This window comes from Pongo abelii, chromosome 4, assembly GCF_028885655.2.
Source record: "Pongo abelii isolate AG06213 chromosome 4, NHGRI_mPonAbe1-v2.0_pri, whole genome shotgun sequence".
Lineage (NCBI taxonomy): Eukaryota > Metazoa > Chordata > Mammalia > Primates > Hominidae > Pongo > Pongo abelii.
Genome location: NC_071989.2, coordinates 35,902,225 through 35,917,470, shown reverse-complemented (window position 1 = coordinate 35,917,470; position 15,246 = coordinate 35,902,225). Strand labels below are relative to the sequence as shown.

General features: G+C 36.6%; 1 protein-coding gene and 1 long non-coding RNA gene across 2 annotated transcripts in view; one reads left to right on the top strand and one right to left on the bottom strand.

The window, feature by feature from the left end:
- Window positions 1-15,246, bottom strand: part of SPEF2 (sperm flagellar 2) — a 203,793-nt gene that overhangs the window by 123,036 nt on the left and 65,511 nt on the right. The gene's annotated exons all lie outside the window — the stretch shown is intronic.
- On the top strand, window positions 6,230-12,486 carry LOC129059373 (uncharacterized). The gene is made up of 3 exons (XR_008525210.1): window positions 6,230-6,405; window positions 6,654-6,719; window positions 12,001-12,486. It is a non-coding gene; the product is annotated as an uncharacterized LOC129059373 (long non-coding RNA).

Below are 15,246 nucleotides of genomic sequence, written 5' to 3'. Positions count from 1 at the left end.
AAGTATTAAATTTATTTTATAATATTTTAAAGTAATAAAAGAGAATTTTCATGCTCAATATCTCTAAGTCTACCGTGTTTAACTCCCGCTTTATTCAGGCTTCTTGATGAAATGATTAAATGATTAGATGGAGGGAAAAAACACTGTATGGATCACATTCTCCGACTTCCATGTAATATAATTTGAAGTTGATTTTAGAAATATAGAAAAACATAAGCATTTAAAATGAAAAGCATTCTTTAAAAATAATTCTTGTATGAAAGAGTAAATTGAGATTATAAAGTCTAAAAGGAACATTAAAACAACAGATTTATTAAAAATATGGGGTCGGATCAAACTGTACACATAGGAAAATGCCCCTTAGCCTAAAATGCCTTGATCGAGGTGCAGTGTTCAATGAATCAGTAGAGTGACCAGAGTAAATAATAATTTACTGAATATTTCAAAATAGCTAGTAGAGAACAATTCAAATGTTCGTAGCATAAAGAAAAGATAAATGTTTAATATGACAAATATCCCAATTACCCTGATTTGATTATTACATATTTTATAAATGCATCAATACATGTGTTTGTTATGTATCAATAAAAAATAAAATAAAAAAGAAGGAAAATAAACAAAATAGCCATTAAAATAGGGAATAAAAGTAATTTTAAAATAATCAAATTAGGAAGAAGAAACTTGTAAAAATAAAAATGAAAATTAATAAATTACAGAGTAAAACTATCCAGATACTCTTTATTGATAAAATTCTAAAACCTATCCTTATTAATAATGGATAATGAAATTTCTACTACTTTGACACAAAAGAGAAGAATAGCAAGTATGAATGTTGTAACATAATAGGAAAAAGGTAACAGCAGATACATGTACCCTCTGTTTATCATAGCACTATTCACAATAGCAAAAACATGGAATCAACCCAAGTGCCCATGAAGGGTGGAATGGATAAAGAAAATGTGGTATATGTACACCATGGAATAGTGCACAGCCATAAAAAATAACGATATCTTGTACTTAGCAGTAATATGGGTGCAGCTGGAGGCCATTAACTTAAGCAAACTAATGCAGAAGCAGAAAATCAATACTGCATTCTCACTTATAAGTGGGAGCTAAACATTGGGTACACATGGACATAACGATGAGAACATTGAACACTGGGGACTTCTAGAGGGAGGAGATGGGGAGAGTGCAAGGGCTAAAAAGCTACCTATTGGGAACTATGCTCACTAGCTGGGTGACAGGTTCAGTCATATCCCAAACATAGCATCATGCAATATACTTCCATAATATTTCTGCAATATACCTCTGTAACTATCTGTAACAAATGTTACAGAAGTATATTGCATGGTATAATTTTAATAAAAGTAGGAAGCAGGAAGAAAAAGAAAATGTTAGGTACAACTATACTATACTAAATTTGGATTTATAACTGTATGGTAATAAATGATATTCTAAGATAGCGCAAATGAATAAAATTAAATAAAATCTTTGAAAAGATAAAAGCCATGAAAGAAATGAAAAAGATGTCACAGAACTATACTTATGAAAATTGAAGACACTAATGATTTACAGAAAAGTTTTCTTTCCTTCACTGTACAGAAATTTAAATGTTTAAAAGTCTTCTAGAGTACAGAAGAAGATAGCTTTCCTGTTTATTTGGTAAGACTAATATAACCCTTATACAGAAAATATATCAAAGACATTGACAAAAACAACATCCCAAAAGAAAACTACAAGCCAATCTCACTTGGAACTATTTGGCACAAATCATGTATACAATACTAAAGTCAACATAATATTAACAGACAATGAAGATACTAATTGACATTGACTGCATACTATGTAGCATATACTGTTGTTTTCATGCATTATCTCAAACGATTCTCACACAACTCTTACACAAGTATTATTATTATCTTCCTGATTTATAGAAGAAAAATCTGAGTATTGCAAAGACTAAGTTATTTTCTCATGGTCATAATAAAGAGTAACGGCAAAACCTAGATTGGAACCCAGGCAGTCAGATCCCAGAACATGTACTCATACCCAGTATATGATGTTGACTTTATCCCATCATGACTGAATAAGAATTATTTCATGAATCCAAGGAAGGCTAAATACTAGAAAGCCTATGTACTATATGCATTAATAGGTTAAAATTAAAAAAAAGCATATGATCATTTTGACAAAGAAACAGCTGATAAAACTCAAAATTCATTTCTGATTTTAAAAATACAAGAAAAATAAACAAAATAAAACAATATCTTAGTAAATTATGAATTGAAGATAACTTTCCTAACACTCTCTGGACCAATGATAAATCAAAATAAACTACACATTTTTCCATTAAAGGCAAGAACAAGAAAAAGTTGCTCATCATGAGTACTATTAGTCACATTATTTGGGAAGTTCTAGCCAGTGCAACAAAATAAGAAAAAGAAAGAAGCAGCACTGTCTCTAGAAGTAATGGTGGCTGCTGAAGAGCAGAGTTCCTCGTGCAGAAGTGGCAGCTGTAACCTGAACTGCTGCTAGTGCTCTGGGGTGGTGGTGACAGTGACAGTTTTCTTGTCAGACTTTGCTATGATGGTTCTGGTGATTTTCTTTGGAAGTTTAACCTTGAGCCTACTTCTTGAGCCCACCTATGGATTCTTTGAGCCACCTACCATATTTTGAGTATTTTCTTTTCCTGCTTATTCAACAAGAGTCCATTTTTTGGCCTGCAAATTTTTTGCTTGCAAATTTTTTTGCTTGCAATTTTTTTTGCTTGCAAAAGCTGACAAAATCAATGGAATTAACAAAAAATGTATAGATTCTGTATATAGAAAGCTTCCAAATTTGACTATTAAGAAAAATGACTTGAATAGAGGGTGAGATAAAAAGGTTCAAAATTATAAACCATTTAATTCTCCTCCAAATTAATCTCACTTAATGTTTAATGACAACAAAAGTGCGAGTGTCATTTTCCCCTGGTTATCACTCAAAGGTTGATATGACAAATGATTTGAAAGTTAAAGTGGGCCTGGTGCGGTGGCTCACGGCTGTAATCTCAGCACTTTGGGAGACTGAGGTGGGCAGATCATGAGATCAGGAGTTCGAAACCAGCCTGACCGACATGGTGAAATCCCGTCTCTACTAAAAATCCAAAAATTTGAGCCACTGCACTCCAGCCTGGGTGACAGAGCTAGACTCCATCTCAAAAAAAATGTTAAAGTGCAGGAAGAAATATAATGGGCAAAAAAAAAAATCCATTAAAAATACTTTAAAAGGAAAGTAATGGGAGTGTTGCCTTATAAGTTATGAAAGCACTTTTTAAAAATATAGTAATGAAAAGAATGAGTTGCAGGGACAGAATATTCAGTGTGCGAAAATATAGATTCCAGAAACAGATCTAATTATATGTAAAAGTTTAGTATGTAATAAGGATTATACTTCACATTAGCAGAGAAAGATTATTTTACAACTGGTATTTGAATAACTAGTTACATATTTGGAAAAAATAATGTTAGATATCCTTATACTTTCATAAAAACAAATTGACACCAGAAGAATGAATGACATAAACAAGAAATCTAACAGCATCAAAATTTGGGTGAACACTTATATGCTCCACGATTGTTTTTCCAAGCATAACACCAAAGCTGAAAACCACAAAGGAAAAAGTTGATAGTTTGATTATAATCTATAAAAATAAAATCTTCTGCACATCCTCAAGCACACACACACAAACACACATAACTCACTCACACACTTCAAAAACAAAAAACAAAAGCAAAATATCTGCAATACATATATGTGTATATACACGTATATTTGACAAAAGGTTAAGAATTTTAGTACATAAAATATGTAATCAGAAAAAGAAAAATAACAGAAAAATGGTGGAAAGGATATAAATGGGCAATTTTGACAGTAGAACAAAATGGCCAATGAGTTTATAAAGAAATGTTCAAATTCATAGTAATAAAAGATATCCAGATAAAGCAATGATGTATCATATTTTGCCTAAAACCAAAAGATTGAGTCATACTTCTCATTCACCACTATTGAGAGGGTAAATTAGTATATTGATTTATCGTATTTTCTAAAGTGTCCAAAATTGCTGTAATAGTTCTGTCATAACAATAAAAATAATTAAGACATACAAGTCAGATAAGAATTAAGATTTTTTATTTACATACACATATAGGTAAAATGGTATTTTTCTGTAGTCACTTGAGGATCTTTAAAAATTATCTTCAGTGCACATAAAATATATTTAGTAAAATGATTATGTGATAATTTCATTACCTAGATATTATTCCACTTGCACTCTATCAAAGACAAAGAATAGAAATACATTTAATTTATATTTTAAGATTATTTGGAATTAGTACATATAACCTATTTATTAAACTATTCAAACTTCAAAAAACCCCAAAATATTGTTTCAGCAGTGCAGAGATGTCAAATCATAGTGGAATATTGAAAATTAGAAATTCCAAGATACATTAGTATTTTTTTAATCACATAAGTCTCCTCAAAATTGTATCTCAGATGATCAACTCTATTAGCACTTGTATTATATCACTGCCCCTAATCAGCTTAATGTAAGTCTTTTCAGTCCAAAGATCAGGGATGGAGAAACATAAGCAATGCCCATTTGGGGAGATAAAGGAGCTCCCTCATCAAAATAGGTGCTTGTGAAATCCAAAGAGGGAACCAAAACAAAAGACAGAACACATTATATTTCATTGCATTTCTTTAAGAAACACCAGCCAACTTCTGCTAGTCTGGGTTGCCTTAAGTCAGTTAGATTTTTTTTTTTTTTTTTTTTTTTTTTTTGAGGAAGGTATGTGTCTTTGTCTTGTGTATGATTTAGCTCGTTTCCTAACCATTTTCTGGAGGGGACCTCTTTCCTAGTTTAAAAATTATTGGCCAAATTTGACCACTAATTTGAATGACATTTTTTTCATTTTAGTCAAATAGATGATGTATGGTTTATAAATATTACTACACTATCATTAAGTAATGAGCAAGTCACATTTTTGGCTTATAAATAAATGCCCATATTATATTTTTAATCCTTAACTCTTGATTAATATGACAAAGTGGCCCTTAGTAACAGATTTAGTCTACAAGTGGAGTTATTTATTTAAATAACTTGAAGTAAGAAAAGTTTGTTTAGGCCACTTTTGACAATATTTCTATAATTATGCTATGTCATATACAAATAAGTATATCCCTATGTTCTTGCTTTTCTTTCATCAGTATTCTTTTCATACCCACTATCTGACAAAACACACTTACTCAGAATATAAATTGTCAACTTTGGTAAGTGCTATGAATGGCTTGTCTGGGTTGGTGCCAGAATTTCTGATATGAGAACACTGCAGATAAGAAAATACCTTTTGAAACAAATTTTTAAAACCCCAAAGTACTCGCAGTAAGTTTTTCTTTAAAATTGATGTAATGTAGTTACACATAAATTTTAGTATATTTAGTATAAAAATATAATCCTATTTGACTGCCACTTCTATACATACTACCCTGTATTTATAAAAATTATTTTGTTTTAGTTTACTGCCTTTGTTTTTTCTAGGAGCTCTGTGCATAATAATAATCTACATTGTTCAAAATTAGCCAAATACTAATTGGATCTGCAAAATTATTGGTGGCACTATAATTGATTACTTACTTCTGCTTTCATTCATTGGAATTATTTATACTTCGAATTAGGCAAATGGTGATTATTTTATGTAATGTGGCCAATTAGAAACTAACTAAATAAGAAAACAGAAGCTATAGAAATTATGTAATTTTACAATAAAAAAGGTGATAATTCCAAGGCCAAGTTGAAGTGGAAAGTTGTCAATATTGTAATGATTTTGAGCTGTGCAGTCACTTAACCCTTTTTAAAGGAAACAGTCTTAGGCTTAAATCAGATGACTTGAGTTTCTATTATATAACGCTTCTGCTACTTGCTTGCTTTGCACTCTCATTAATTCATCTTTGCAGCATAATAACAATATGTATCTCACCAGACTGTTGTAAAGATTAAATGAAATAATGCTTGTGTGAGGAGCCTATGTAACCTCTGACTATAAACAAGTTTAGGAGTTCTCAGGCAGCTGCTGGAGGCATGTAAGAGCGCCACATCCAGCTGCACTCCAATCTGAAAGGCCTGCTTCCTCACAAAAATCCGAATAGACCTCTTCCATCACTAAGCTAGCTGTAGAATGTGGCCAAACACAATGGAATAGGATGTCACTGTGAAGAGAACAGAATGCTTAGGTTAGAAGAACTGAAGCCTGACCTGTAGAGATAAGCAGATAAACGATTTGGTGGAACACATTGAGCAGAATCACTGTCAAAATAAAGCCTATGAAGTTCCTAGCAAAGACCAAAAATAAAGGCTGAGTCAAGGTAAGCATCTCAAAGGGGATGAAATCAGAACATGATGAGTGAAAAGAGATCAGAAGAACTGGAGAAAGAAGAAATTCAGACTAGAATGATGGTTATTAGTTTAACTACAATGAGCTAAAGAAATTTACTAGTTCACTAGTGACGAGGAATCAGAAATTTTTATCAGATCTCTACTTTACATATTTATTATCTATGTAGATATGATTAAATTATTTATATAATAAAACATATATTATTTACTCTTTCAGGTATTGTTATAAATAGACATCTGACTATTAGGCCCAGACTCTGACGCCCAGAGTGGGCAAAACCAGGTAAATATCACATAGTATTAACAATTGCTTTAACGAGATACTCTTTCTGTGTAGATGTACTAGTCCTTGATTTATGTAAACTGTCATGAACATGTAGGAAATAATTATTAAGATGTCTTGATTTTAATAATATTTTAATTGTACCTGCATAAATACTGTCAGTATGTGTTTTTGAGAAGGTGTAAGTATAAGATTCAGGATCCATCAACACCTAGGAGGTCTGACTCTCCCTGTGAATTTTTGTCTGCTTACACACAGAGATCATAAAATTACAACAGAGAGGAAATAGACTCTGCCCACGGTCAAAAGTCACAACCTGTTCACTAGCACTGGTTTTTGCTTGTTTGTTTGTTTTGAGACGAAGTCTTACTCTGTCACCCAGGCTGGAGTGCAGTAGTGCGATCTTGGCTCACTGTAGCCTCCATCTCCCGAGTTCAAGCAATTATCCTGCCTCACCCTCCCAAGTAGCAGGGATTACAGGCATGTGTCACCACGCCTAGCTAATTTTTGTATTTCTAGTAGAGACGGGGTTTCACTATGTTGGTCAGGCTGGTCTCGAACTCCTGAACTCAAACGATCCACCCACCTCAGCCTCCCAAAGTGCTGGGATTACTGGCATGAGCCACAGCACCCGGCCCACTAGCACTGTTTTTATTAATTGACCTACACTGACCTTTCCAGAACTTGAATTCTGAATTCCTGGAACCATAGTATCCACCATTTTTATAGATCCCATCTTTACAGATCACATGGGCCTACCACTGTGCTGTCTAACCTGGATCCAAAGCACTCACATGCCTCTCTATATCATGTTGTAGGAGCCTAATGGTGACCTGGAGTTCTGATTCTGGTTACTTCCAGTCTCTCATATCTTTTTAGTTTTTTGTGGCCTAATGTGTCAGTATTCTTGGTCTCCTTGTTATGAATCATGGCTAATAGAATTATGAGCATTTACAAACAGAATCTGCTTGGAAGCAAACATGCTTGAATGTGGGTTGAGTTGCACACTTCAAGGGCAAGCTTAAGCTCCCATGTGTCCACTGGATTCCCTTCTTGATTGTAACGTTGCCCAAATGATTGAATGATGCTGCTGATTACCTCTGTAAAAACCACATGCATCTCATTCTCATTCTTGCCACTTCTAAACATCCAAGTTGGGAATGGAGCTTCCTCATTTACCCTTTCAAAAAGTGGGGAGAGCTGGCTTACTTCAGTCAATTTGAATAAACAGAATCTGGGCCTTTGGAAATATTTTGTCAGTGCATAAAATCTCAGAGCACCTAGCACAAAATTCAACAAACAAATAATAGAGTTACACCAATAATACTTAGTAGAGACATTCAAAGGTGGCTTTTTTAGAGGAGTGGTACTAGTCTGAAGGTACATGTAATCCAGTGTTTGTCTTCACGGATCACTAGAACTTCCCAACATCTGCATGGCCTGACATGTCCCAGATGTTCCCAATTTGGTATGTTCTAAATATTTCAGAATTAAATTACTGATATATTTAGAAAGACAAGGCAAGTGCCTTTTCCTCTAAGAGACAGAAAGGACCTTCTAAGGGGATACAACATTTACACTGTTCTTGATACCTGCTAGTTTCCTTGGGTTTCCTGAAATGCAATCTTTTTTTAAACCTATATTTGATAAGACCCAACAACAGACAGATTATCTTGCTGTAGTGGCCAAAGGACTTAGGGCAGAAGCTTCTAACAAACTGACTTCAAGACATTCCATATGTAGTGAACCCATTAAATGAGGCTATGACCCTTTTAGACGGCAGCCAATGTACTGTAACTCTACCATGGCAAGACATTCAAGCTGCCTTGATCTATGGCTAGCTTTCCCTTGGCCTACCACTCTGCAGGTGTGCTTGGCTGGCTTTTCCCTTGGCACACCACTTTCCTTTGGCACAGCCTTCTGTAATACTTAAAGTTAAGACTTGTACTAGCAGCCTCAGAAGTAGTTGTAGCCATTACCAATCCTCAAACTTCAGGGAAATTTGAATTTATGTTCATCATGATGGACCTTTCTTTAGCTATTCAAGACGTCCAGGGAGTCTTTTTCACCAGACATATCCATTTTTTATTGGTCTGAACCCCTGTAAAGCACTCCTAAAGCTCTCTGGCTTGTCTTGGAGCACAATTACCACTTGGACTACATCTTCTAAGATAGTGGCTTTCAAACATTTTTGACTAGGTATCCCCATAAAACAAACAAAAAAATGCATTCTACATTGTGACCTAGCATTTCTGTACAGGTAGATATAAAATGCACAAAAATATTTTATGAAATCCTTATCATCACTACTTGTGATATGCTTTATTTCCTATTGTATTGCATTTTATTATATTTATTTTGTCCTTTTCAAAAATAAATACTGGTTGTGACCTAAATTAATTTCACAATCTGGTTTCAACGTCTTTTTGGACAACAAATAATAAAAGATATTTCATTGTACAAGATACCAGGAACTCTCAGTTCTAATCTCATGTCTATGATTACCATCTTGGGTTTATTTTTTAGATATCTTCAAATAGGGAGAGTAATTCTTAATTTCATACTAACAATCACTCAACTCAGAGAGTTAGAGAGTCAAAGTATATTTTTAAAGTAATACAGTTCTCAGTATAATTTCTTATAATTGGTTATAATTAAAGACCAGCTCACTCATATGCTAGATCTTATTTGTATTATTAAATCTTAGTTATTGGTTACTTATTTTCTAGTACTTTGGAAAACTGTATTTTGTACAACTGCTGTTCTTAAATTTTTTATAATGTGACTCTCTAAAACCTCTTATCAACAGGTACATTATTATTATTCAAAATGCAATAAAACTTTAGGCTTATTGGAAAATAGACAAATTAATAGTTAAATTGTATCCAAAGAAAAAGTATTAGTGAGTGAGAGGTTAGGTAATTTATTAACTCAAGCCCAAACACCGTGGGCAGAAAATGATGTCTTAACCAGGGACAAGCCGATTGCCCATTTATAGTATTTTAAGTTGTTGCACAGTCTACATGTTTCCATTGGAAGATTGTTAGAAATAACCAAGATTGATATCTTCAGAGGTTATTGAAAAAGTCTGGATGCTGGAAGTGACTCTTAGTAAGGACACCCAAACACACTTCCTAAGCTTAGTTTGGTCTACAGGCTTGAAATTTAATGAAGCCATGGAGAAAATACAAAGATAGAAGAGTCTAAACTCACAGCTCATAGGGTTAGGTCCGTTTTGCGTTAATACCTTTAAATCAACTGATGTCTACTCATACTTCACAAATCAACTGAATTTCATCCCTTCCAATGTGTCCCATAACCTCCTATTCGTATCCACACAGCATCATTCTCTGGAATGGTTTTTTTCTCATCCCTACTAAACTGTGAACACTGGGAGGGAAGGATCTCTGTCTTATTTAACACCTAGAATAGTGCTGGTAGAAGTAGGCACTCAATAAATATCTATTTATTGAATCAATCAATCAATCAATACTATAGGCTCAATATATGTGAACGAAATAAATGAGTGACTAAACTGAAATTCAAATTTAGTAATTTTAACTAAGTACAAAGATGACTTAGGCCCCCAAATAAGATAGGGATAACCCAAAATTAGGGACAAGATCAGAAAGTATAATCCTCATAGACAGAAGCTAGCAAAAATCCACATACCATGAATGAAATTAGCTAATACAGGAAGCATCTCCCGAAGTAACAACCTATCGTATGATTTAAAGTGTGCATCTCTGTTAAATTAAGGTATCTCTTTTTTTGTTGTCAGCAAAAAGCATTTCATTTAAGATGCAATGTATGAAAAACAGTTTATTAATTTGGGTCTTTCTAACAAACTATGCCAGAGACTTAACAGGGAGGAAAGAGATGTTGTAATGCCATTTTTAGGTATAAAAACAAATTAAAGTATTTCAATTTTCTTCTGTTTTATCTCAGAGGAAAGATGGAGGATATGTCTTAATTTTTTAAATAGAAATATCCCCAAATCACCTAAAACAAATGGGTAACATCACTTAGGGAAAAATAAATCCCTTGAGAATATTGACTATATTCACATTACCAAAAATCCTATGGTTGTAAATAGTTTTTCCAACTGAATCCATGTTTGGGAAGAGATCTGTCACACTTGAACATGGGTAGCAATAGATTAGAGCTGGTCAGAAATTCAAGTAAGTAACCTGAAAGATGCCAGAAAACTAGGCAGGAAATAAGTCAGGTTTAAAACAGTCAGGAGATGGCAGGTCCTAAAAATCCAAGCACCTGGGCTGAGTCCTGGAGTGAGGAAGAGCAGCCCATGTCAATGGGTACATACAATCTGCTCTGTGGCAGAAGCTGTTTGTGACCTGGTTAATTTCATATTCCTAACTGGGTATTTGCCTTGGGTCTCCTAGACTAGTATGAGCCAGCTGTGTTCCACATGACTGGCAGATGAGAAAAACAAGCTGCAGATGTTCTAGCTCTGTTTGTGGCCTCTATTGCCCAGAGCCTCCTCACTTTGCCTCCAAGCCTTTAATGTGTGTCCTGTTGTTCCAGTTCTGCCTAGCTTCCAACCTGCCAGCTTTGTTTTCATTTTCTAGTCTGGTTCTCACCCAATCTCAGTTTTGATCACTGGCATGCTCAAAGGACTTGGCTTGATCCCACCTCTGTCTCTTTCTGTTTCTGGCCACATCAGGGAAATTATCTTGACTGTCTTGGTTCCAGTTCTAAGAATTAAACCCCTGGCACTGTATCTCCTGGCTGACCTTCTGGCTGGGTCTGTCCTGGTCTCCTACCAGAGGGAATAAAATACTACAGAAGTATACTTATTGCTAGGGTAGAATGAAAAGTCTAGTGGCTATATTCCAGTTACTGTGCCTGGGGAATATGGCACTCAGAATGAAGCCCTACTCCATGGGAAAGTAGTAAGGTAACACTTTAACTTTAAGAGCCTCTGTTGTCATCTCTTCCAGGGCTTTCTGTCCTCCAACTACCCCCAAACCCTGACGAAATCTGGAAGAACTGCCTAGATTTTATTCAGATTTAAACATTTGTAATAACTTCCCAGGTTTCTTAGAAGAGGCAGAAAGTGTGGTTATTTATCTTCCCTAAGGGGAGTTCAGCTGTGTAATCTGGCAGCCCCACAGGGTTTCTTGAACACTGTATGTGACCTGTTTGATAGCCAGGTGACAGTGGAAAAGATTGATGCTGCCACATACTGCCTTAGACAAAAAGGCAAAGAGAAGAGAGGATGATTAGCTGAAGTGCAGCTGAATTCTGTCTTCTCATCCAGGAGCTGTCATGGAATGGGCTCTGTGTTGGGGCCCAGTTTCAAGAAGGCCTCAGAACAACTTTGGAAGATGAATTGATCCTGTTGCATGAGCCTGGAAGCCTTGTTAAGTCACTTGACCTCCAGTCAGGTCAGCGTATGGTTAGCTACCCGGACACATCTTTCTACCAGACACTCTGGCCTTCAGATTCCAGAGGAGCCAGTGGGCAGGGGTGTCTATCTTTCACTGACATTGGCAGGGTGGGTACACCTCCAGAGAGAAGTTCATATCTCTTGCCAGGAAATGCAGAGTCTGAGCAATTGAGGGAAAGGCAGAGGTTAGCTCAACTTCATCTGCCATGTGGACCCCCAGGCTGAGCGGAAGAGTGTTCTGGTTAGAAGCAGACTGTGGGTGGCCAATGCCTTGCCTATGGAACTATATCATGGTTAATTCTGGATCATCAGGAAATCTAATGAATTTGACCTGATTCCATAATGCCTTTCACTCAGTAATCTGATCACTTCTGTTCCAGGAGTAGCCTTCCTCAGTCTGCCTTAATCTAATGGTACGAAAACAGGCATGTTTAATTTTAGCCTATTGCAAAAGAAGACCCAAGGCAGTAGACTACATCTACCTTATGCTTGTTTTTGGAGGGAAATTTACACTGGCCACAGTCAATACTCAGTGTGTGACAATGGTCACTGTCAAGACCTGTAGGCCCACGCTGGAGAGAGAGCCTGGCACCTCACGATGCAATCCAATCATTCCAGCTTGTCACATATTCAGAAGTTCAGAAAGCTCAGCAGTGACAGGTTTATTTTTTAGAAACGCTGAGCCACAAATTACTAATATATCAGGCAGCCAGAATCACTGCGCTGACTGCAGGTCTGATTACCATGGGTAACTGACACTAAGCTATTCTGGGAGATCTTCTCTCTTAAAAAGTTACATTTCAGTGCTGCTGAAATTCAGTGAGCAATCAGATGCAAACAATAGGTAGGGGCTTCTGATTAGCACTCTGATTTCCAGCTGTGCTCAAAATGACTCAGGAGATCAGTGGAAAAGTAGTTCAGTCACCCCAAAATGATAGGTTCCTACTTCTTGTTCCATTCTCTATCCCTGGAAAGCCACCATGGCCCTTCCAAGGCATTCAATGTGGCACACTGAGAATTACAGCAGCCCAGTGCTTTTCAAAGCACAACTGCCTGGGTCAAACAAACAAAAAATAAGACTCTAAGGTCACTGTATTGCTCCCTAAGTGCCCTTGAGACTGAATCACCCTGGACTTCATATCAGATTTCTCCCTGTTCTGGGGCCACCAAACAATTCTGATGATGGTGGGTATCCTTATCAAAACAGCAAATGTCATTCCCCAACTGCTTAAACTATGCTTTATTTATCAGTGAGGTGGTAGCCTACCTCAGGATCACTTTTATAGTAATTTCCATGGTCTTACTATTTAAAGGAATGTTTCCAGAAGCACCTACATCTGAATTCACCTGTCTACTGCTATTACCTAGCCAGGGATAGTAAGAAAGACATTTTTGGTTGGAATTTCTCTGGTGTCACAAAATACATAGGCATTATGACTTGTTCTGCCTATCTTGTAACTGCAAAATTCACATAGTATTTTTCCACACGGAATACCCTCTTCTATAATGACTACTGCCACCCTCTTTATTTCACTGCTAAGATTGATACCTTAAAGAGGTATAAGCCACCCCCAAAAAGCTTAGAGGTGACATTGATCAATGTGTCAAAGACTACTATAGGCCCACTGTACCAAATAATATGGCTGACAAGTCCTGACACTGGACAGGAGTGGTGGCGTGGGGGGGTCTTTTAGGTGGGAGAGTTTATGGTTCTCAGTCCTACACATCTGAGCCAAATTAAAATTTAAACACTTTCTTGGATCCATTCAAGTTTTCAAGATCACAAACCCCATTGTGTTCTTCCTATATTTATCTGTTAAGACATAGCTTTAAAACATTTTTTTTTCTTTTGAGTCAGAGTCTCACTCACCCAGGCTGGAGTGCAGTGGCAGGATCTTGGCTCACTGCAACCTCCGACTCCCGGGTTCAAGGGATTCTTGTGCCTTAGCCTCCCAAGTAGCTGGAATTACAGGTGTCCGCCAAAAAGCCTAGCTAATTTTTGTATTTTTAGGAGAGACGGGGTTTCACCATGTTGGCCAGGCTGGTCTCGAACTCCTGACCTCAATGATCTGCCTGCCTTGGCCTCCCACAGTGCTGGGATTACAGGTGTGAGCCCCCACATCCGGCCTATAGTTTTAAAATTTAAAACTTTATAGCCAACTCTAAAATCCTAGCTGGTAATTCCGAAGAATTGATCGAACAGAAAGTGGGCTTGATGCATAGAAGCTGGCTCCTGTAGTTGCCAAACTAGGTAGAGAACAAACCCAAAACTCAGTGGTAGAAAGCCCAGAAAAGCCCTGACCACCTTCTGTTTCCCTGGTCCCACAGAGGAGGGAGCTTGGAAGAGGGCTGGCTTCTCTCTATGTGATCAAGAACAAATAAAAATGAGTGGTGGACAATCACTCTGATCTTATTCATGTCAGTTATCCAGGACTCCTCTCTTTGGCTTTGTCCTTCTCACATCCCATTCCACTTCTATCTGGCTGCCAACTTTTTGGAAACCATTTCTCAATTCTGGTCTAACGTCTTGAACTTGATACCTTAATTCAACAATTTCTACCATGGTTTTCAAATGAACTTACCTTGTCTCCAGTGTTAATAATTTGAAGCCAAATAACCTTCACATGACCCAAGTTCATCTTCTATTCCTGCTATTCCATAGACACAAGTCCCAGACCCCTATCAAGCCCTCTGAAATCCTTGGCCTACAACAATGAGAAAATAGCCTTGCTTCTTGGTAACCACGGACCTAGGGCAAATAGAGCCCTCTTTGAAAACTAATACACTGATGTTCTGCTCTGTAAGTTAGAATCAGTGTGCTTGATTACTACAAATAAGAATCCTGGCTAACACGGTGAAAGCCCATCTCTACTAAAAATACAAACAATTAGCTGGGTGTGGTGGCGGGCGCCTGTATGCCTGTAGTCCTAGCTACTGGGAGGGCTGAGGCAGGATGGCGTGAACCCGGGAGGCGGAGCTTGCAGCGAGCCAAGATTGCGCCATTGCACGTCAGCCTGGGCAACAGAGCCAGAGAGAGAGCGAGACTCCGTCTCAAAAAAAAAAAAAAAAAAAAAAGGAATCCTACCCAACCAAGAAACAATGAGGCTTAGTCTACAA